The sequence below is a fragment of the Alosa sapidissima genome, chromosome 10 (assembly GCF_018492685.1).
Source record: "Alosa sapidissima isolate fAloSap1 chromosome 10, fAloSap1.pri, whole genome shotgun sequence".
NCBI lineage: Eukaryota > Metazoa > Chordata > Actinopteri > Clupeiformes > Clupeidae > Alosa > Alosa sapidissima.
In genome coordinates, this window is record NC_055966.1 from 1,050,592 (window position 1) to 1,073,574 (window position 22,983).

Below are 22,983 nucleotides of genomic sequence, written 5' to 3' on the forward strand. Positions count from 1 at the left end.
CATTATAGACACGTAATCTACTTGTAAAAAGACAGTTTTATCACATAGATGCACTGTTCCAAATGCTTTAAAAATATATAGTTTGCTTTCTTCCCTAATAAGTCTACATCTCTGCTATTCCAGCGTCTTTGCATGTCAACGATATATTTGGTAGAATCAACATTTTATGGGGGGAAAAACATCAAACAAATATTTAGCTTATTGATATATTCCTTGCATTGATTTATGTTGGCTTTTGCTGCTTTTCCTTCCCAATGAGGGATCTACATTAGGATTTATTATTAACTAACCCTCACTTCAGAGGGGTTTTTAATCATAAAGAGGTAATGTTATACCACGGTTGAGTTATAGTATCCTCCTTTTCCAGACAATATAGAAATACAGAATAGTATGTACTAAAACAGTAATAAATAATGTTATTAATAGCAGTGTAAATAATGTAAAAAAAAAAAAAAAAAAAATCAAATGTATTTAGTAATCATAAACATTTGATGGTTTTAATCCATGGAAAGTTGATTTGTAATTTGGTTGATTGGTCAAATAAGTAAATAAAATGCTGTGTGAGGACTCTGAAATGTGCTTAGGAAATCCACTCAAATGGCAGGAAAAGAATGCCATACTTGATCCATATTAATGTAACTGATGGTGGGTGCAAATGCTACTAGACGCTCTGAACTCAACTGCATGCATGCACTCACACACGCACATCACTACCCACATAGTCTCCGCACACAGAGGCCATTGTCACCAGTCTTCACTCGAGAACAAAACAGTGCGACTGGAGCCTGACACCGTTAAACACAGAGAAGTTGATGTACACAGCTAACTGTCATCTAAAGCAGAACAATCCTTCTTTCTTTCCTCCCAGTACTTGCAGCAAGCTCCCTCTTTCCATTATTGGATTTGTTAAGACTCTGCAGGATTAGCTCTACATTAATGCCTCATCCTTCTCTCCCCTCTCCTTTTAATTGAATGGTGTTTTTTTATAACAGTGTATTTTATACATCTTCATATTAATTCTGAGCTGGGGTAGTCAGCCTGCCCCTATAATGCCCTTACTTCCTGGAATAATCTTCAGTGCATCATATAAATTAACTCACTAACTTTCCTATGATCAAATCAGATCTGGTCCCCTCAGAACCCCCCCACCCCCCCTTATTTACTATGTGCCTTTCAATACAATATGTCATTTTATTTTATTGTGAATAATATTGGAAATGAGGGCCACGATTGAAATAAATGAATGAAAAAAACTTATCAAGGAAGAAATAAAGGTTAAATGAATACATTTGTTTTATTTTCTGTTCTAAATTATTTCCTATGGCGGTTACCATATTATTAAACAATATACATTGGGAAAACATTGGAAAACAAAACAATGGATATTATACTCACAGTTTGTTGTAATCACTATTTGTTGAAAATTGCTTTTTTATGTTCATGAGCAATGAGCGAAGAAACACAGAAACATCTTATGAGAAAGTCTTCTCAAGACTTCTCCAGCACTACCTACAGTATACAGTACCACTGTACTTTGAATGTATGATGTAAGTACAGTATACAATATCCCTCTATTTCTGCTTTCATTTAACTGAAAGGTGATCATGATATACAGACTCTGCTTTATGATATGACATGTTTTAAATAAAAAGTGAAAAATCTTAGGAAAGACTAAAACAAACTGGAAAAAGTGACAGAACAAAACAGAGCAGTACAAAGACAGGGTGCCAAAAACAATTGAGCAACTAACTGAAGAATATATTGGAGAGAGTTATTCACCATCATTTGCAAATTGGTAATGACGGTTAAAAGTGATTAGAGGAGAGGCGAGACACGTATGGAGCACAGCTGAAGATGCACTGTCACGAGATATAAGCAACTCCTCTGCAGGATAAATGTTGTTTTGTTCAGTCATTTGAGCAATATTTGGGTATGTGTTGCTTTTTTCAGCCTATGTTTTCGATGGTAACCCAGTCAGTCAATAGTGAAAGTAACTGCATATAACTGTCTTGTCGTTGACTGACACCTTGGTGAAGTTAGTTTCACTTTGCCAATTAGTTCAAATAATAGACGAGTGCAAATGCGTGAAGGCTATGCTAGGTTTTAGTAAACCATGGTTTAGTGGAATGCCAGCTCTAGCGCCTAGGCCCTTTGAGACAGAGACACCGTTCCAACTTTAAAATGTCCAGTCAGTACCGGTGTAAGTTGCTCGCGAAGATGACGTCAAGTGGGCGTGTCGTTAGTCTGCCATATTTGATTGAACAGAAAGCGAAACAAATTTGGTCTAAACGCCACGAAGCTTGAGGTACATACTAACTAGGTACATAACTAAAGTTACCAGAAGGATTTTTGATTTTTGAAAGCATTTGCCCGACACAGCCAAACGAAATCGGCGGCAAAGCTCCGAAACAGGAAGCCGTCCATATCTCAGGAACACTGTCACATATCGATACTAGGGGTGAACGATTTTTCTCATCACTATTGCGATTGCGATGTGATATGCGATTATTTTTAAGTTCTTTATCTTCTGTCTTATTCAACAAAGACAAGCAATATATTATTCTATAGTATGACCAACACAAAATTAGATAAGTTAAACATAAACTGTTCTTTCCGTCACAGTCAAACGAAATCGGCGGCGAAGCTCCGAAACAGGAAGTCATCCATATCTCAGGAACACTGTCACATATCAATACCAAATTTTGTATATGAACTCGGGACTCCAATGTGAGGGTGCTCAAGCTAAAAAAAGAAAACTTTCCACCCTGTGTATTTGGTATCTGTCATCCTTCACCTGTGTACACAGTGTCCAGCCTTGCCACACTCATCAATTCATTGCTCTGCCATGGGTGTTTATGGACTTACGAACTGAAATAGCAAGGAGAACATAAGCTATATATAGCTGACATAATACAGTTATTTTCACATTGATGGTATTCAAATCTAAATTTTCATTATTGATTATTGTTAAATGTCATGATGGGAGAGTATTATTAAACATTTTACAAGTATGCAAATTCATATGTTTACAGGCAATTAGGTTTTACTGTGTTGATTTGTTGTAAAGACATGCAAGGCATTCTGGGCCATGAAATAAACAGTGGTCGGCAGTGGTCGTTCCATACGTATTAATATGAATAGAAGTTTCTGTAAACCTAGGGACAATAAACAGCCATCTCTGTTACAAAAACGAGCTGGTAATCACTCACTGAAGAGGGAACTATGATAAAAAGATTGTTTTCCTCAAAGCATGGAGTTGACGACAGAACAAGCAGGACATGTAACGTTAATGTTAATATCTACATCTGAACGCTAGGTGGCAACGTTGTATTACATATCACACCTAAATACGGGGAAATCATTAGAATTATGTGAGCTTCACAAGTAAGGAAGGTGCAAATATTATGTAATTTATAATGGGAAATTATTGGAAATGTTATTTCTTGTTTATTCTAATTGCAAACCACATACATCCGTTCGTAATCACACGTAATACTGAAAGACTCTCATTTCGTTGATGTTGCCTAGCAACCCTGGGTGCAGTGGTGCAGCCTAGTTCACGTTTTGAGTTCGTGGCCAAACAAGTGCCCAAAATATTGGTTTCCATGTGTATGTGCTGGATGGTGTGCGTCCTTTATGAAAGTAAGTGTTTTAGAGTTACAGACATATGAGTCATGTTGTAGTGGTCAACATAAATGTGCCCCTAAGCGGAGATTTAGCATGCTAAGCAGAGATTCAGCATCATTAATTTCTAGTGTGGCTAGCTATGTAATAGGGAGGAGATGTGTGTTGCTATGTATGGGATTTATGTTGCTTAGCGTAATGCCATGGGGCCAGTTCCCCAAAACGTTCTTATCGCTAAGTAGTTCTTAACCTATTCCTTAACCTCTCTCTTAACGTTATGGCACGATTCCTGACACGTTCGTACGCTAAGTATATCTTCTGTAAGTCACACGTTCGTAAGGTTGGTCTGGACCAGCTCTTAGCGCTGTTTGAGCTCTCAAGACGCTAGTCGCCACCACTATGCAGCAGTCTTTAGAAATCACCGCAGCTCAGTACAAGTCAAACTATGGTAGGCCGACAGTATGTTGACAATGTTGTGGCTCAACAATGATTTTATGTTATGGACATTTTAAGACTATTTATGAAGTTTACTTTATTTGGTATCAGAACTAATATGGTGGTAATTAGCCTAGGTTATTTAGTAATGTCATTAAAGTGTTCAAATTGGCAATCACTTTAGATAATTAAAAGCTGGCAAAGAATTTGCCTCTAAATGGTTAAGATCTATAAATGGGTAAGCATGGTGGTGTCCAGTAAGCGACCAACTAGGCCTATGGCAGCGATCCAACGTGTCCTTGTATTGAATCAAAAACGCCGTGTAGTCCATGTAGCTCCTTAGCTCTTTTTTGTTGCTGTTGCACAAGTTATTCCGAAAGCTGGAAAACGGTGTCATCTTGTGCAAGCTCACCTCGTCCAGCAAAACTTCAAGTTCCTCTGACGAGAAGCTTGGTGCCCTTTTTTTACGTTGCTTCCCCACCATACTGTATCTAACTCTCTCTGTTCATTGTAGATAGGTTGCTTTTTATTGAAAACATTAACCAATGGCAATCATTTTTTTATTTGAACCTTAAATTTCCACTGGGGATCAATAAAGTATATATCTATCTATCTATCAATACCGCATTAAACAGAAGTAACTGCAGCTGCTTGCCAATCAATTATAATTGTAAGATACCTTACCATTAACATAAAAGTGTATTACATCATTTTAAGAAGTTGTTAAACCCATGTCAAGAAGCGGCACAAGTGGCACAACGGGATAAGGAGGGTGGATGATTAGCGAGGGATAGGCCTACCCGGTTAGTCTACCCGTCACAACATATCGTGTGAACATATTACTGACAATGATAATTTAGTTAATAGTTTATATTTTACTGATAACTTAAACTATCTTAAAATAAATGTTACTGGAATAATTTGAGAAATGTTTCATTTGCATAAAACGTGTTGTGTTTCTTAACGCCGTCATGCACCTTCACGTGAAGTAGAAAATCGATTCCTGAGCAATCGATGCCAACTAATTCAGCACCTTCACTTGGGACAGCGCCTTTGTAACGTCGAACGTAAGAGGCAGCGTGTTAAGAAGCTTCCTAAGGGACACTTCGGGGAACACACTTAGGAACATAAACAACTTTGGTAAGATATATCTTTTGAGTCTTCTTAGCGCGCTAAGAGTGAGCGTTATCGGGGAACCGGCCCCAGGTCATTTGATATGAGATGCTTGCACTCGTAACTTCGTCACTCGTAACTTAGGACTCCTATTTTTTTTTATTTTTTTTTTTACTAAGAGTAAGGTTAATTCATGAAGCATTTTAGCCCTAAAAGTAGCAACTAAGTCTGTGACAGCTTAAAAAAAGTCTCCTAACTCACTAAGACCTATTCACAAACTGCTTTTTCTGGCATTTCACGTTGCGTTGTTTTGAAATGCATCTACAGGAGCTTCCAATCGCGAGGGAACAATTTTGCATTGTAGGCATAACTAAGGGATGCAGTAGACTAACACCACCAACAACAACCAAAACTAGCCTAATCATTGTCAACATGTACATTAAATGTAAAGTTTCATTGTGAATCCAATTAAAATGTTCTCCTCTTTGCAAACATAGGCATATGGTGACAGATTCATTTAATAATGTTATGGTTATGGTTATGGTTATGGATTTAGCAGACGCCTTTGTCCAAAGCGACACATAAATACAAAACAACATAATAATATTTAAAATTGAACAGGGAACAGATTAAAATGTAGGTCAAATATAGTAAGGAGAATAGTTGTAGTACACATTAATATCAATTCAAGCAATAGCCTAATAAAAAGCAATGTAAAAAAGGGGAAAGGCAATAATAAAACAATAATGTCAATTCAATCAATAATATAAAAACAATGACATGCTAAGACTACATTAAGGAGAATATCAATAATAAACAATAATGTCAAATTAATTAACAGCCAATTAAAATAAAACAAGATTATATAAACCATAACACATAAGCGCTTAAACAACTAAGTATATGTTGAATAGGAATGTCTTTAGACCCCTCTTAAACGACCCAAAACTACCACAGGAACGGAGAGCACTGGGCAGTTCATTCCACCAACATGGAACCACTGCAGAAAAGAGTCTGGAATTAGACCCAGTTTTCATGACTGGTCGACACAACATACGCTCACCAGAAGACCGCAGTGGGCGGTTGGGGATGTAAGGCTTGATTATTGAATTAAAATAACTAGGAGCAGATCTAGTTAGTGTCCTATAGGCCAAAGTGAGAGATTTACATTTAATTCTGGCTACTATAGGGAGCCAATGGAGAGTAACTAGGAGAGGAGTTACATGTGTCCTCTTTGGCTGATTGAAGACCAGGCGTGCTCCAGCATTTTGAATCAGCTGTAATGATCTTGTTACACAAGCGGGTAAGCCAGCTAATAGTGAATTACAATAGTCCAGCTTAGAGATGACCATGGTCTGAACAAGAAGTTGTGTGGAATCTTGTGTCAGATAAGGTCTGATCTTCCTAATGTTGTAAAGCATAAACCGACATGATTTTGCAATAGAAGCTATATGCTCAGAGAAGTTAAGTCGGTCATCAATTACAATGCCCAAGTTTCGTGCCGATCTAGTTGGGGTCAGTGAAGTTGAGTCAAGCTGGATGTTAATCTGTTGGGGAATAGCTGTTTTAGCTGGAAACACCAAAAACTCTGTTTTTGAGAGATTAAGCTGAAGGTGCCGATCTTTCATCCAGGCTGAAATATCCTTAAGGCATGCAGAAATCCGGTGGGAAACACTAGAGTCATCAGGTGGGAAAGACAGGTAAAGTTGAGTGTCGTCTGCATAACAGTGATAGTCAAATCCATGGGAGCGAATGGTATCACCTAAGGAAGTGGTGTAAATAGAGAAAAGCAAGGGTCCTAATACTGATCCCTGAGGCACACCTGTGGTGAGGTCATGAGACTTAGATACCTGTCCCTGCCAAGACACGTTGAAAGAACGCCCTTTAAGGTAAGATTCAAACCAGTCAAGAGCTTTTCCAGAAATTCCCAGTTCAGATAGTATAGATAGGAGAATGTCATGGTTAACAGTATCAAAGGCTGCAGATAAATCTAGTAGAATTAATACTGATGACTGAGCAGAGGACTTTCAGACAGAAGATCAGTTTCAGTAGAATGACCACTCTTGAAACCAGACTGCATAGGGTCTAGTAGATTATTCTGATGAAGAAAGTCACAAACTTGCTTGAAGACCACTTTCTCCAAAACCTTTGACAAGAAAGGAAGAAGGGAGACAGGTCTGTAGTTCTTCACCTCAGTTGGATTAAGTGTACTTTTCTTTAGCAGAGGTGTAACCCTAGCCTGTTTAAAAGAATAAGGAACTATTCCAGAACTGAGTGAAGCATTAAATACATGTGTGACTGCTGGTAGAACAGCGGGTGAGATAGACTGTAGAAGAGTGGACGGGACAGGATCTAATGGGCATGTTGTTGGACGACATCGCTGAAGCAATTGAGAGACTGCTTCCTCATCAAGAGGAGAGAAAGAGTCAAATGATGCGGTCATACTAACACAAGGCAAAGCCCTCCTTATAGGAACATCAAACTGAGCACTTATTTTAGCAACTTTTTCAGTGAAAAATGTTGCAAAGTCATTTGCTGACAGTGAAGTAGTTGATGGTGGTGGTGGAGGATTGAGAAGAGATTTGAAAGTAGAAAAAAGTTTTCTACTGTCAGTGGCGCTCTCAATCTTGCTTTGATAGAATGCCTTTTTTGCAAGTGTAACAGTGGATGAAAAGGATGACAGCAAAGACTGGTAGTTACTAAGATCATTTCCATCTCTGGATTTACGCCATTTTCTCTCAGCAGCTCTAAGTTCCTTTCGTACTGAGACTATACTGTTTGTCAGCCATGGATGGCGAGGTTTAGAACGAGTAGGTCTTGAGGAAAGAGGACATGCTGCATTCAGACAAGATGCCAGTGTAGAGCAGAGAGTCTCTGTAGCGTCATTAACCTCAAGTGCCAAGAATGAGCTAGGAGTAGGTAAAGCAGATGTTACTAATGTTGCAAAATGGTCGCTTGAGAGGCTTCTGAGATTACGCCGGAACGAAATTATCGGAGGAGGAGCTGCTGGGTTATCCAGGAGACGCACAGAGAATCTGATAAAGTGATGATCCGATACATGTAATGGATTAACCAAAATGTTGTCTGTATTACAGTTACGTACCAGAATTAAATCAAGATCTTTACCAGCCTTGTGAGTAGGAGCACTGTGGACACGTGTGATATTAAATGAGGAGAGTAAGGACAGGAAGTCAATTGAAGACGAGTTATCCAAATGAATATTAAAATCGCCAAGGATTGCTGCGTGAATCACGGTAAGCGCGAATGAAGTGGCCACTTCTTAATGGGACCCACTGTATGGAAGTAGGCTAAGTAAAATAAAGATGTTTCAAATAAGATAAGGTTAATCAGAATTCTAGGATATGCCCGCTTGACAACGGCAGAGATAGAACTGGCCTTTGGCCATAGCAACCATCCATTTAGAACGACTGGCCTTCATAGCAACCAAAGATCTTAGCTGTAATGCATGCATGCAATGTGATGGAAAGTATAGAAAGGTGATGAAATATACAGCGACAGGTCAAGAAACATAGTGTAATGTAGACAGTAGTATGTAGGTCTTTGAGTAGCCTATGTCCTTGATTGCCTAGCCTTTCAAAAATAGAAATATAGGACATATATATATAAAAAAAAATAGAGGTAGTTGTGTTGTATATTTATATAGTCTTAACAGTTACATGAAGTTTAAACTTGTGTGACCTGTATATTTACATTGATATGCAGTATGCAGTAATTTCAAGTATATCAGGCTTGATGTGAAGCAGCAACACGTTAGGCTGCGCAGTCACAGTGCAGTTCCACAGGGCGGTGTTGGGGGTTAGGGTAGACAGGAAACTAGTTTCCTAGGTTCCTGGCTGGCTGGTGGGGGGGGGGGGGCTGTCAGTGATGGGAGAGTGTTCAGCATCCTGATTGCTTGGTGGATGAAGCTACTTGCAAGTCTGGTGGTGCGGGAGCGGAGGCTCCTGTACCTCTTTCCAGAGGGCAGGAGGCTGAACAGTTCGTGTGCAGGGTGGGTTGTATCCTTGACAATCATTAGTGCTTTGCGGGTGAGGCGGGTGGTGTAAATGTCCTGCAGGGAGGGGAGTGGTGCTCCAATGATCCTCTTAGCTGTGTTAACAATGCGCTTTGAATGAAGTGGTTTATAAAATATATATCCTCACCTTAACTAATCATTAGTGCATGTAACAACTGTTAAATAATGGAAATATTACTTCATCAACAAAATATTATTGCATAATTAAGTATTAACAATCATTTATAAACATATTTTATATATAGGCTTATTCACTATGCACAAACCATTTATAACTGTGTGTACTAATACTTTATTTATGAAAATTATCATAGGAGCAATGCTTTACACATGATGAACAAAGCATTTTGTAATAGTTTGCAACTGGTTTATAATGGGAAAATGATTTAATTTATAAGTGGTTGTTTCATTATTTATTAAGTATAAATCATGTACTTACAAACATATTTTCGGATAGGCTTAGGCCTAGTCCACACGTACAGTGGGCATCGCTTTCAAATGGCCACTTCAGTCGCGCATTACGAGGCGTGAAGCTGCGTTAAGCTTTAGTACCACTTTCAGCCACTGTGCGTGTGGCAAGTGACAGAACCACTGCTCTGCCTGCCGCCCCTTCTGAAAAAGCTCGATTTACCTCGATTTAGGCTACTTGGGTATGGCTTAAGGCTTGACTACTGGTAACGAAAATCGAAATTTGCTGTCTACATTATTGTCAGTGTTGGGGTAACGCAACTACGCAAATCAAAACAGTGGTGTGATAATTGAGCCAGTAGAGAAATAACTGTTCAGAATTAATCTATAGCCTTGGGTAGGCTTCTGCAACGTTTTTAACAGGCTACGCTATAGAGGCTTAGACAACTATGACCCACGTTTTGGTTTCGTAAATTAATTTGCCCTACTTCTTGACTGCAATGTAGTCAATTGACTGCTTGACATGTCATTTTTATTTTTCTGTACAATAAACAAATACATCTGCTTTATGCCGCAGAATTACATTCATATTTGGAACTTACATAGGCCTAGTCCAATGCATCGTTACACTATGTTAGTGTTTCCCAAAACCATAGTAGCAACGAACGTTCGCAACCACTATTGTAAAGTTGTGTAGTTACAACTACACCTCTCGACCTGTGGTAGAATGCTAGTAGAAGCATAGTTTCAGGGATCTTCATGTCAAAGACGTCACTGACGTCAGTTATTTGTTTGCAAATGAATAATTATAAATATATTTAGGTTTCTAATTGATATTTACACTTCTAACCACCATACATCCATATTTTAAAATGCCCAAGGCAGAAAATACATAAATTAAAAGTCAATTTGCAGTCATGTGCACGTAAGTAAAAGTCACACACCTGCAGATAATAATAAGGTGGTGCGCACTTTTTGACGAGTCAGCTGAGAATATGTAGCCTTTGATTTTCATGGAGGGGGGGGGGGGGGGGGTCCTTGTTAGTTTACGCAAACCAAGCCAAGAAGGCGGATTCTGATTTTGATAATATGATCTGCACAAAAGATAAACTTAGGTAAACAACGATGTCAATATTGCTGTCAAAATCTTAACCCAGATTCGAACTTGGACAGGGGACTGGTAACTGCTGTGCAACGGCGGCTGTCATTTGCCAGATTGTTTCGCCAAAAAAAAACTCTATTGCAGATATCAATGCGTCTTTGTTCATGGGTTTGGCCTCACAGCAGAGGCTTAGACAACTATGACCCACGTTTTGGTTTCGTAATTTGCCCTACTTATTGACTGTAATGTAGTCAATTGACTGCTTGACAGGTTATTTTTATTTTTCTGTACAATAAACAAATACATCTGCTTTATGCCGCAGAATTACGCACTTGGCCAGCCTATAGAATGGGCACATTTTGGAGAGAATAGAGAATGTACGCACGCAAGAATCTGTAGGCTATTTGTGGCTGGTTACCAGCAAACAATGTTTAATGCATTAACTCAGGACGTCGAACCTTTTCTAAACAATACAAACAGAAAGGATGCAGCAGGCAGCAAATATAGAAGAGTCATTTCCAGTGGAAGAACAAAATGTTGAATGAAGCCCAAAGATATGAAGGCATATCTGGCAAGTTGTTATTTTTTGAAGACGTAAATGGTTGGGCTATAGGCCTAGTTTGCAAGAAGGAGACATAAAGCGTGAGCATGCCACACTATCCACAGCTGTGGTAGCGGGGGGTAGGAGGATTACTGTTAGCACAGGATTTATATAAAATTCTTCAACAGAAGGCCTGACTCGAATGCAGGCTTGCCCAAAAAAAAGGCCTGTGGTTTGCGCCGCCTAAGTCAGTGAGTTAGGTGTCCTCTAGACTTCTTTTAAGCTGTCTCAGAGGTTGATAGTTGCGTTCGTTGGGGGCAGGGCCGGATTAACAATTCATAGACACTTGGGAACAAATGTCTGATGGCCCCCCCTGCCCCCCAGCCAACGTGAATCGGGCAGTCAGTTAATAGGCCTATCTGTGAGGCCAAGCCTCACCAAGTAGCCCGTTTGTTTACAACCAACATTACATTTAATTAAACTGCTTATAGGCTATGCCGAAATAGTTTTAACATTTTGAATATCAGTGTCGGGTGAATTAGGAAATGCCTTATGGCTGAATGCTGCTTGGGATCCCCCCTGTCAAGCAATAACCATACAAAAAGTTAAAAACAGATGACATGATGCGCATCACTGACATAATGCACAAATAATATAGCCTAGATATTCCAATATATTCGAATACATGTGTTTATTTTAGAGGGGATATTCGAACGTCACTTTTGAGCAATTTTGACAGCCCTAGTCCACTGTAGGCTACGCCAATCGTCTATTAACACCTTCCACCTAACCCCGGTGAGTGGGGGTCGCTGTAATGCGTGTGAAATAGCACCATTGAGTAGCCTATGCGAAATAGCCTTAAAATCGTTCCGGTGTTGTGTGCCTTCTGGTTTCTCCACCTACTGGTTTCCTTGCGCGTGCATGCGCTGCAGCAGTTGTCAGACATTCACAAACAAGTTGTTTTAGGTGGTTTGAAGTCGCTTTTCATACGCCATGAGCGCTCGGCTACATTACAGCCACTCAGACAAAAGACATGTAAAAAAATATAAGTTTTGAAAACTAGCATTAAACTGGATTCGATCCCGCAAAAGCAACACACGCGTGACTCTCTCCATCCTGACTCCCTACTCTTTGAGCCAACTAATATGTTACGCGAATCAATTAACTATTGTAGGCTTAACAAGGGGTTGCCTCTCATCTACAACAACTGGTTACCTTGGGCTGCTACAGTCGTCAGTGCACTGTGCACAGTAGGCCTATGCTACTCTTTTTGGTTGATCAACTAAAAATAAAAGATGTATTTGGTGATGACGTTATTGTAGGCCTAGTAGACCTAAATTCTGAGAAATGAAATGGTACGAGAAACGATCTACATAGCGCACAGTGTTGCGCGGTCTGCCCGAAATTAAGCGGTCGCCCGCGGGTTATGAGTCATAAACAAAACATTTTAACGATATTCGGGTCATTTGCGGGCGGGTCAGTTAAAATTAATTAAATATATATTTTCTACAAATAGGCCTACTTAAAATATCACGAGAAGGCTAGCATCAATACAGTAAAGCATCAATACAGTAAAGTCAACAGTAAAGAAGCTGAAGACGCGAGTTAAAATAATAAAGACACCCCTTCAAGAAAAGCGATATAGGCTATGGGAAATATTGGGAAAAGTTCTTAAAGAAGATGACAGTAGTACAAGTTATGGTCTATGTAGGCCTACTTCTTGCGAAGCCATTTAAAAGTATGACAGACAAAACGGGCAGCCTGCAGGAATAAATGTTATGGCACAGACTACACAGCCATATCTACCGGTATGTATAGGTTTGCGCATGCATAAAAGTTACCTTAGTTCATTGTGTTTGTGAGTTTAAACAGTGGATGTGCTTTAGTAAATGTGCTTTGTGCTTCATTCAGCATTATAAACCAGTTCTTACGCTAACGTTTTGACCAGCAATGTATCTCTCTTGCCAAAAGTATTGGCACCCATGCTAAAGTTGACTGAAAAGAGGAATATAAAATCATCTTTTGGAAATTGATCTTAATGCCTTAAGTGAAAAATGAGGAAATATCTAACCTTTAAGGACACCAATTTTCTTAGTGAATGAATAATGTATCATATCCATTCACGCATCCATTACAAACAAACATGCAATGTGAACGTCTGGGATTGGGGAGAGCACTAAATGCTCTTCTGAATAAGCACAAAGTCATGCCTTTAAATGAAAAACACTCTTTAAAATAAACACTAATTAAGTAAACTTGTGACCATCAAAAATCGTTTATCGCCTGTAACTCCGTGATAACAGGACGTAACAGGAAGGCATTTGGCTGAGCAATGGAGGTTAATATGCTCTACATTTTGTCCAAATGATGTCTGTCTATCATCGTTGCACTCGGAGAAAACCAGAATGTTTAATTTGTCCTGCGTTTCTTCTACGGCTTCCAAACGGATCAAACGTCCAAACGGATCAAACTCAACACGACTCAACACGTTACTTCATATCCCAGGCCTATAGGTGGCACTGTTTCTTTACAGTAATTGACCAAAACTTTCGCGCTGTAGGCTTTACAAACAGAATAGGCTACGACGAAATGGCTAGTGCAAGGAAACCAGAATTGTTTGTGTGGACTGATGGTGAACTGTCAACTGTAGTCAACTGTAAAACTAATAAACTTCATTTTTACGGTTTGTGAAGGGTGCAGTCCCATCCTTTATTTGGCTAACGCAGGTAGGCTACAAATAATCACCTTTACTTTCTTTGGTTGTAGGATAGTCCGCGATTCACATTAGTTTTGGCTATCACCGCAATTAGGCTACTAAACACAAGGCCTACCCAAGTTCTAGTATAGGCTATTCCGTCGCCACATTTATAATATTGCTATAAAACCTTCGTTAGTAACAGTCAATACTTTTGCCTGCATCAAATCGTGCATTCGCATTCAGTGCACTACCATCGGCTTAACATGAGTTCTAAGCGTCTTTGTATGCTCATATCTGATTTCACTAGACTGTGAATGCATGTATATATGTTGTAAGGCATGTAAAATAAAGGAATGACACTGGCACTACGCACAAATTAATGTAAACTTACACCGCACTTCCCTAATAACAGCAAGCAAAACCTCTGCGTTTAACCCAAAAAGCGTCTCTGTGTAGACGGGCCCTCATTTATTATGAACAAACCATTTATAACTGTGTGAACAAATGCTTTACTGATGATAAATTATGTATGAACAAGAAATTACTAATGATGAACAAACCATTAACTAATAAGAAACAAAGGCTTAATAAATGATAAATTGTGTGTCGTTTTTATAAAGTGTTACCCTACGTTGTTCAAACTCCTCTGTGTTTTTGCCCTTTTGTCTCTGGATGAATGTGCCATGATTTGAACTATGAAAACTTGCAGCCTGCACTCACTTCACAAAATTGTGGGCTTTCATTTTTGTACAATGAGCACACAATTAAGTAACTTTGTTACTGGCTCGTCGGGTCGAGTTTTGAATCTAGTTCAAAGATCATTCCGCAAATGTCCACAAAATTGGAAAATACGGACATGCCTGCAACTTTCAGGAATACATTGGACTTAATTGATGTAGCAGTCCTAACTGTCATTTACAATCAGTAGCCTTTATCTTGTACACTATCCTATTTTAATATTATTATGTATAATCCATTTATCATCATTGCATTATTTAACTGAATCATTGTTAACTACTGTTTTTAATCTTTTATCTCTTTTATTTATATTATTTTCAATTTTACAGTCATGGAGCTAACCAGGCTTACATTTCACTACCTGCTTTACATTGTTATAACTGTGATGTGACAAGTAAATCTATCTGAATCTGAATTGTATTTTTAAATTAACTATCAAGGTATAACAAAAAATGATGGACATCAAATAAACTCACTATCATTACAAATGGCAAAAACATCTTGCATTTTTAATTTCTTGTTTTATTGTTTAATTATTGTATGATGTTTGTTCATTTGCCTATTTTATCCCTATTTTAACTGACTTTATATTATGTCTCCCCTCCTCTCAATCCTTTTAATTTTGGGCTCCTTTTCCACTTATTTATTTACAGTTACTTACCTCTCTGCCTTACTTGTAAAGCACTGGGGGTCAACTCTTGTTGTTTCTAATGCAGCACTAAAATCAGTTTAAAGCAGTCTTAAGCAGTTTCCAAAATCATTTTGGTGGCATAAACTCGTAATAGGGTAAACAACACTTCTACCGCACTCTTAGAGGGGCCACATTGCTTATAAAAGGACTAAGTAAGTTGTTTGTACCACATAGGAATTTGATTTGATTTGATTTATTTAATTGTATCAAGAAATGCCTAACACATGCACAGACATCAGATACAATCGAGGATAAAAACACAATAAAGTCCAGGGCTTATTTCAATTGTGGTCCTCAACACATTACACCAGGACAGGACAAGACACTCACAGAGTGTGTGATAATCATTGACATAGCAAACACATTTTTCTTAAATAAATAAAAATGAGCTACAGTACAGCTACCCTCAGGCCTTGATTCTCTTTTTAAAAGAGTTCAGGCTGGAAATGACTTTAATTTGCTAACTTGTTCCACTGAACTACACCTATATAGGTAAAGGTTCCTTTCCCTAGCAATGTCTTAAATATATAAGGACACAGATCTGCTATGCTGCTACGAGTGCAAATATTGTGTGTGTCCTTTACCTTAGTAATAATCATGGTAAGCCTTGACATAACAAGACAAGACTCAACGGGGAGCCAGTTCTCTTATTCTGTGCTATTTGCAGTCTCCCTTTTAGTCTGTTTGTTAGGCCTTCAAACCAGGAAGTACATGCATATTCAAAATAATTTACAATTAAGGAACACACCCCTCCCACCTCTAGTAGGCTGGTACAGTAGGTGGAATTATCCAGCAAGCAATGTGTAAGTAAGCCTACAAATGCATAGAGTAAGCCTACAAATGATGTCAATAATCCCTGATCGTGAAAAGTTACCGATTCCTCAGTCTATGTTCGTAAGCCAAGTGATGTTGCTGTCTAAATAAAGTGACTTGCCTTAGTTATTAATTAATAATGATTAATGATGATTACATAGCCTAATCAGACCTACAAAGTCATATAGGAAATGGGCCAGAAAGGGCTACTGTGCACCATGTGACAGATGTCACAATTAAAGGAAAATTCCGGTACTTAGCACTTTGAGTCCCTTTTCTGGTTTGTTTTGGATGAACTAGAGTGGTGGACACCGGAATTTTGACGATTGCTCCTGTCTCGACTTTTCTGACTCGTTTTGAATCGCCTTTGACTACTTCAGTGAAGACCTCTCCTGGACCACCAACACTGCATCACTGGCGAAGAGAGCTCAGCGCCGCCTGTACTTCCTGCGGAAACTCAGGCGAGCAAGTGCTCCACCAGCCATCATGACCACATTCTACCGAGGCACCATTGAGAGCATCCTCTCCAGCTGTATCGCTGTGTGGGGCGGAAGCTGCACTGAATACAACAGGAAAGCCCTGCAGCGCATAGTGAACACAGCTGGAAGGATTATTGGTGCTTCACTCCCCTCCCTGAAGGACATTTACACCACCCACCTCACCCGCAAGGCGACCAAAATTGTGAGTGATGCAAGTCACCCCGCTCACAATCTGTTTGATCTACTGCCCTCTGGGAAGAGGTACAGAAGCCTGCGCTCCCGCACTACCAGACTCACCAACAGCTTCATACACCAAGCCGTAAGGATGCTGAACTCTCTCCCTCCTCTCCCCCCTCCACCCTCAGCTACATAACATCCTGGACATTGGACCCAAAATGGCCGCCTGCACTACTCCACTTGCACACTTGTACACTTTACAACTGGTGTTGTTGTCCTGAAAACACAACACTTCTGCTGCTCTTACATAACTTGCACCACTATGCCACTTTCTTCTTACTTAGGTCAAACAGAACTACCCAAGCCTTTTATTGGCCTGAATTTGCACTAGTATTTTTATTGACTGTCTATGCACAATTTCAACCACATTTTGCTGCTCTTATTTTTTCATTATTATATGTGCCCTCTTATTTACTTTTACTTACTTTTTTGTTTACTTGAATGTTATGTTTGTCTGTGGACCTAAATTGGTAAAATATGTCTTGTCTTCACCGTGGGATAGTGAGAAACGTAATTTCGATCTCTTTGTATGTCTGGAACATGTGAAGAAATTGACAATAAAGCTGACTTTGACTTTGACTTTGACTTTGACTTCAGAGTGGCTGCCTACTAGGGCTGGGCGATATGGACCAAAAGTCATATCCCGATATATTTAGGTTGAATATCGATACGATATATATCCCGATATTGTTTCCGCAAAGTTAGAGCTGTAAAATGAAATGTTCAGTCAAATATGAGTAGTTATTGAAAACTCACTACTCAAATAACAATAAAATGTAAACATAAAACTGGAGTGACTTTTTTTAAAATCAAAGCTCCGCAAGGTGCACATTTAAATAAAAAAATATCTTAATAAAAATAGCCTATAAAATAAAATAGGCCAATCTTTTTCTGAAATAAATATATTTGTATGAGAAAAGTAGCGTGCAGTTTCACAGCAGTGCAGAGAGGGGAGCAGTGTTCATCTTCATCTTCAGCCGACACTGGACATATGGCAGATAATAAAAACTTTGCTAAACCTGATGAATAAATAAGTTGTTAATATCTCCACAGTGGAGGGACAATAAATAATAGTTAAAAAGAGTCCAAGGTGTTAAAAGAGAGAGAAGACAGTTCAACCATTCAAAAGGCTAATGGATGCTGGGACAAAGCTTGACAGGGCTCTATTTGTCCTTAATGTAGGTGCTTCGTATCTGTGGCCTGAGGGTAGGAGGCAATACTGACTGTGTAGAGTGTGTGTGATGTCCAAAGTGATTTGTTTTGCTTTTTGCTTAGTCCTTTTGTTGTATATGCTGGTGAGTGATTCCTGCTGTTGTCCAGTTATTTTACTGCTCAGTTTGATGATTCTGTTTAGTGGGTTCCTATGGATGTTGGACAGTGCTCCAAACCAGGAAGTGATGTTGAAGGTGATTATGGATTCAATGAAACATCTGTAGAATGCTGTCAGAACGGATTGGTGGACCTGGAGTTTGCGGAGTTTACGTAGGAAAAAGAGACGCTGCTGACACTTGGAGTAAATGGTATCGGTATTTGTTTTGAAGTTGAGTTTGTGGTCGATTATTGTCCCAAGATATCTGTATGTGTCAACCCTCTCTATCGGCTGGTTGTTGACAGTCAGAGTGGGGATGGTGGAGGGGGGGGGGGCTTTCTGAAGTCTATTATTAGTTCTTTTGTTTTAGTGATATTGAGATCAAGGCAGTTCCGGCTGCACCAGTTTGAAAAAGTGGCCAGCTCAGCTCAGACTGTAGCTGATCGGATGAGTTTGTGGAGTCCATGATGACAGTGTCGTCAGAATACTTGATGTATGTAATGTCTGGGTTTGTGCTTCTGCAGTTGTTGGTGTAGAGAGTGTAAAGAACTGGTGAGATGACAGAGCCCTGTGGAGCACCTGTAGAGATCCTTCTGGATGAGCTGAGGTGGCCGTTAACTCTCACTCTCTGGTGTCTGTCTGTCAGGAATGAGAGCACCCAGATGAGGTGGGGATTGACTTCCATCTGAGGTGGGGATTGACCTCCATCTGGATAAGATGTTGTCCCATTAGATGGGGTTGCACAGTGTTAAAGGCACTCGAGAAGTCTATGAACACCAGCCATACAAAGGACTTGGGCTTCTCAAGGTGGGTATAGGCTCCATGCAGCAGCGTCAGTGTGGCGTCGTCTACCCCTCTGTGATGTTTCTACGCAAACTGAAGTGGGTCAACGTACTTACTGACCTCCGTCTGTAGTTGTGTGATCATTAGCCTCTCAAAGCCTTTCATGACCAGGGATGTTAAGGCCACGGGTCGGTAGTCATTGTCGCAGGTGGGGTTACTCTTTTTAGGCACAGGGCATATGATGGAAGATTTCCAGACTGAGGGGATAGAATGTTCAGCCAGTGAGCGGTTAAAGAGGTGGCAGTAGACACCAGCAAACTGGTTACTGCAGGCCTTCAGCAGGCGGCCACAGATCTGGTCTGGCCCTGGTGCTTTATTTGGCCTCGTCCTTCTCAACACCAGCTCAACCTCCGCCTGCTGCTGCGAGTAGTCCAATTTCTCGAACCTGCAGTGAAACTGGTTGAGGTTCTGGTCAATGCAGTCTTTTTCCCCGGTGGTGGATAGAGCTGAGTTGTTGTTGGGGAGGCCAGCTAGGGTTTTGACTCCTTGCCATGCATCTCTTGGCTTACCTTCCTGGAAGAGTTTCTCAACTCTCTCCTTATATTCCCTCTTTGCTTTAAATTGTTTCCCTCTTTGCTTTTAATTGTTTATTCAGTTTATTTTGAATGAGTTTGGACTCAATTTTATTTCCAGAGAAGAATGCAATTTTCTTTTCATTTAGAGTTGATTTCAGGGCTTTTGTTATCCAAGGCTTGTTGTTACAAAATACCGCATTTAAAATATCGCATTTTAAAATATATCGATATATCTTTTATATCGATATATCGCCCAGCCCTACTGCCTACAGGCATGCACAAACATGTCCTTAAAACAAGCCTTAACGTTCGTTTTCAAAACTGTGCAACTCACCGAGTGGTTAGTGGTGTTCGTTGATGTTCCAAAACAAGTAGCATAGCAAAATACAGTTTCTGTCGTGTTTTATTTGGAATTTTGTAAAATCCCATTGATTTCTGTTGGAAGACTCATTGCACGTTGATATTACTGCGCCACAGGGATGGATTACTGCACGGGCCTACCGGGCCCAGGGGCCCAAGGGGTCAGGGGGCCCTGAAGCCCAAGCCTTTGCATGGAATCATTGCCTCAATATTAACACATCAGGATGTAGGCTATGAATCTGATTGAATTTAGAATTGGCCATCCCCAAAATGTACCAGAATACAGGAAATCACATCAAACAGATTAAAATGTTTCTGGGGGAGGACCCCCAAACCCCCTCTCCGACATATGCAAAAATAACTCGGGGGCCCTTAATATATCTGGGCCCAGGGGCCCGAATGTTCATAATCCATCCATGCTGCGCCACCATCTATGCTTCAGGCTCTAATATTTAGCGGAAGTTTATACGCGGTTGTGAGGTGTAGAGTTCCACAATAGCAAATAAGACGGCTGGAAATCATACATTGCACCGATATATTTGATTTTAATAATCAACGAACACCACTAACCACTTGGTGAGTTGCACAGTTTTGAAAACGAACGTTAAGGGTTGTTTTAGGACATGTTTGAGTAGGCCTGTAGGCAGCCACTCTGAAGCAGTAAAGGCGATTCAAAACGAGTGAGAAAAGTCGAGACAGGACCAATTGTCAAAATTTCGGTGTCCACCACTCTAGTTCATCCAAAACAAAACAGAAAAGGGACTCAAAGTGCTAAATACCGGTATTTTCCTTTAAGAAAATATATAATATAGTATGGGCTTCTCCTTAAAGGTGCAATCAGGGATTGCACAGGAAGTTTGTGTTTATGTTTATATTTAAATTTATTAGCAGACGCTTTTGTGCAAAAAACATTCTTTTTTAACCAACCCCTACCTTCAGTATTCTGAGAGAAATTCCATGCATTTTTGTTTGGGGGACAGGCTGCCGCCACTTTGTTTGTATCCAGTTTTTGGAGCCTGGGCTGCCTATACACTTTTTTTTACAGTGTACACATGGAATGGGCAGCTATAGTTGTGAGGAGAGGATTGCTGAATGTGACAAAAATGTTATGGGCTTGAAATCGTGTAAAATCCCTGACTGCGCCTAATGTAGAGGCCAAAATGTATCAGCTGTACACTTGCTTCACCAACATACAGTAAACTATAGGACTATGAATATGTTATGGTGCACATATAGGCTAGTGCACAAAAGGCTCTCTGTGCCCTTGGTGGTTTCTGGTGGAGCCAGGTGTGTCTGAACCTGCCGCTATTGTTAATGTAATTAGTGTCTACACAGACCCAGTTGGGTGTACACTAAGGATTCAGCACTTTACAATAAAGAAGTATTTATGCATGTGTTAAAAGGAAGAACCTTTTGTGCACCTAGTCTATTAAAATAAAGCGACATCTATAGGATAAAGGGACATACACAAGGGGTTTAGGAACACTGTATACAAGGCCAGATTAGATGTCCAGGGGTGTGGAAAATGTTTACTTCATTGTCAAATTTCTACCATGATCAGCCGTTTTTTAGTACATAATGCACATATGGGTGGTAAAGATGTGCAATGTGCACATATGGTAAAGGTGTGCAATGTGAGCCATTCAATGTTACAGTAATAATAAAAAAAATAACTATTCATTTTAATACTTAAAAAGCACTGTTAAATGTTTTGCAAGTTATAATCATTTTGACAGTTTATATAAGATCAAAGAGCTTACCTTCTAATGATATTTCCCTGGTAGTCAAGCCTGAAATACAAGCAGCACCATATCATTGGCAGCCTTGTGCTATCCAATGGTTATTGCTTCTGTTCCCTCCTTTACAGGTCCAATATGTTCCATCACCCCTCCCCCCAACACACACACACCCTTATGCATTCTCTCTCTCTCCCAACCACAGATACACACACACAGACACACTCTCTCTCTCTCTTCTTCTGACCCACTGAGTCAAATACAATGCCTGAATAGTATAATGTTAGTACTGATTTGATGCCACTGGAAACTAGATCTACCGCAGAGCAGTTCAAAATATGACCGCCCCCCAGTCCAGCACATTTTTTCCAGAAAAATAAGTCACGCTTGTCAAATTGTGTTCATTTCCTACTTTGTTCCTTTTTGTGTGTGTTTGTAATTGAGTGTCTGCAGAGTGTGTGGTTGTTTTTGTGTATATGTGTTTTTTGTGTGTTTTTTTGTGTGTGAGTGTGTGCATGTGTTTGTGCATGTAGGTGTGTTTGTATGTGTGGGTGCATGTGTGTTTATGTGCATGTCGTGTGTGTGCATGTGTAGAGTGTGTGTGTGTGTGTTTTTGTGTATAATGTGTTTTGTGTGTGTGTTTTTGTGTGTCAGTGTGTGTGTTTGAGTATGTAGGTGTGTTTGTATGTGTTGGAGGGCTGGGACAACGCGTCGACGTAATCGATGACGTCGACGCAAAAAATACGTTGACGCAAAATATGCGCATCGATTTGTCAAGCATAACGTGTGCCACTAAATATTTTTAATTTTACACCTTTAGTGTTCCCATACGTTGACTAATCTGTGGCTGGGCGGCACGAAATCAAAACCAGCCACCACACATTGATGTTCTATGTTGATGTTAATGTACTATTTAAATTAAAGATAAGATAAAATCATTGAGCAGCACTTTTTTTACGCACACAGCCTTTCCTTGCCCCGCCCACTCTCTCCCGCTGCCCCTCCTCTGCATGTGCATTTAACAAAATATTCACGATTGTTGAAGGATTGCTGTTGCCACATAGAAGCATTGCAAAGAACACGGCGGGCTAAATTGCTATTCCGCTAATCCGCTTAGCATCATGACCATGCTGCGCAAATTTGTTCAAAACTGCTGTATTAAAGTTAACTCTGCTAAGGTCTTATCACAACATAGTACATTGAGGAGACTGAACTAAGTTAAGTTATACAATCAAGCAGTATCTCAAAGCTAACGTTAGAATACTGTTTGGATGTCAAGTTTAGCATGCTTACTTACAGTTGCTTGTC

At 39.8% G+C, this 22,983-nt stretch overlaps 1 protein-coding gene and 1 long non-coding RNA gene across 2 annotated transcripts in view; one reads left to right on the forward strand and one right to left on the reverse strand.

Annotated features, from left to right (window-relative positions):
• The window catches only part of mag (myelin associated glycoprotein), a 103,317-nt gene extending 81,500 nt beyond the window's left edge, over window positions 1-21,817 (reverse strand). Inside the window, exon 1 of the mRNA XM_042107508.1 lies at window positions 21,700-21,817. The gene's annotated coding sequence lies outside the window, so the exon portion shown is untranslated. The remainder of the gene's footprint in view (window positions 1-21,699) is intronic.
• LOC121721001 lies at window positions 7,834-22,968 on the forward strand. The gene is made up of 5 exons (XR_006034716.1): window positions 7,834-7,971; window positions 11,401-11,410; window positions 11,699-11,704; window positions 18,459-18,464; window positions 22,955-22,968. It is a non-coding gene; the product is annotated as an uncharacterized LOC121721001 (long non-coding RNA).
• The last annotated feature ends 15 nt before the right edge of the window (window positions 22,969-22,983 follow it).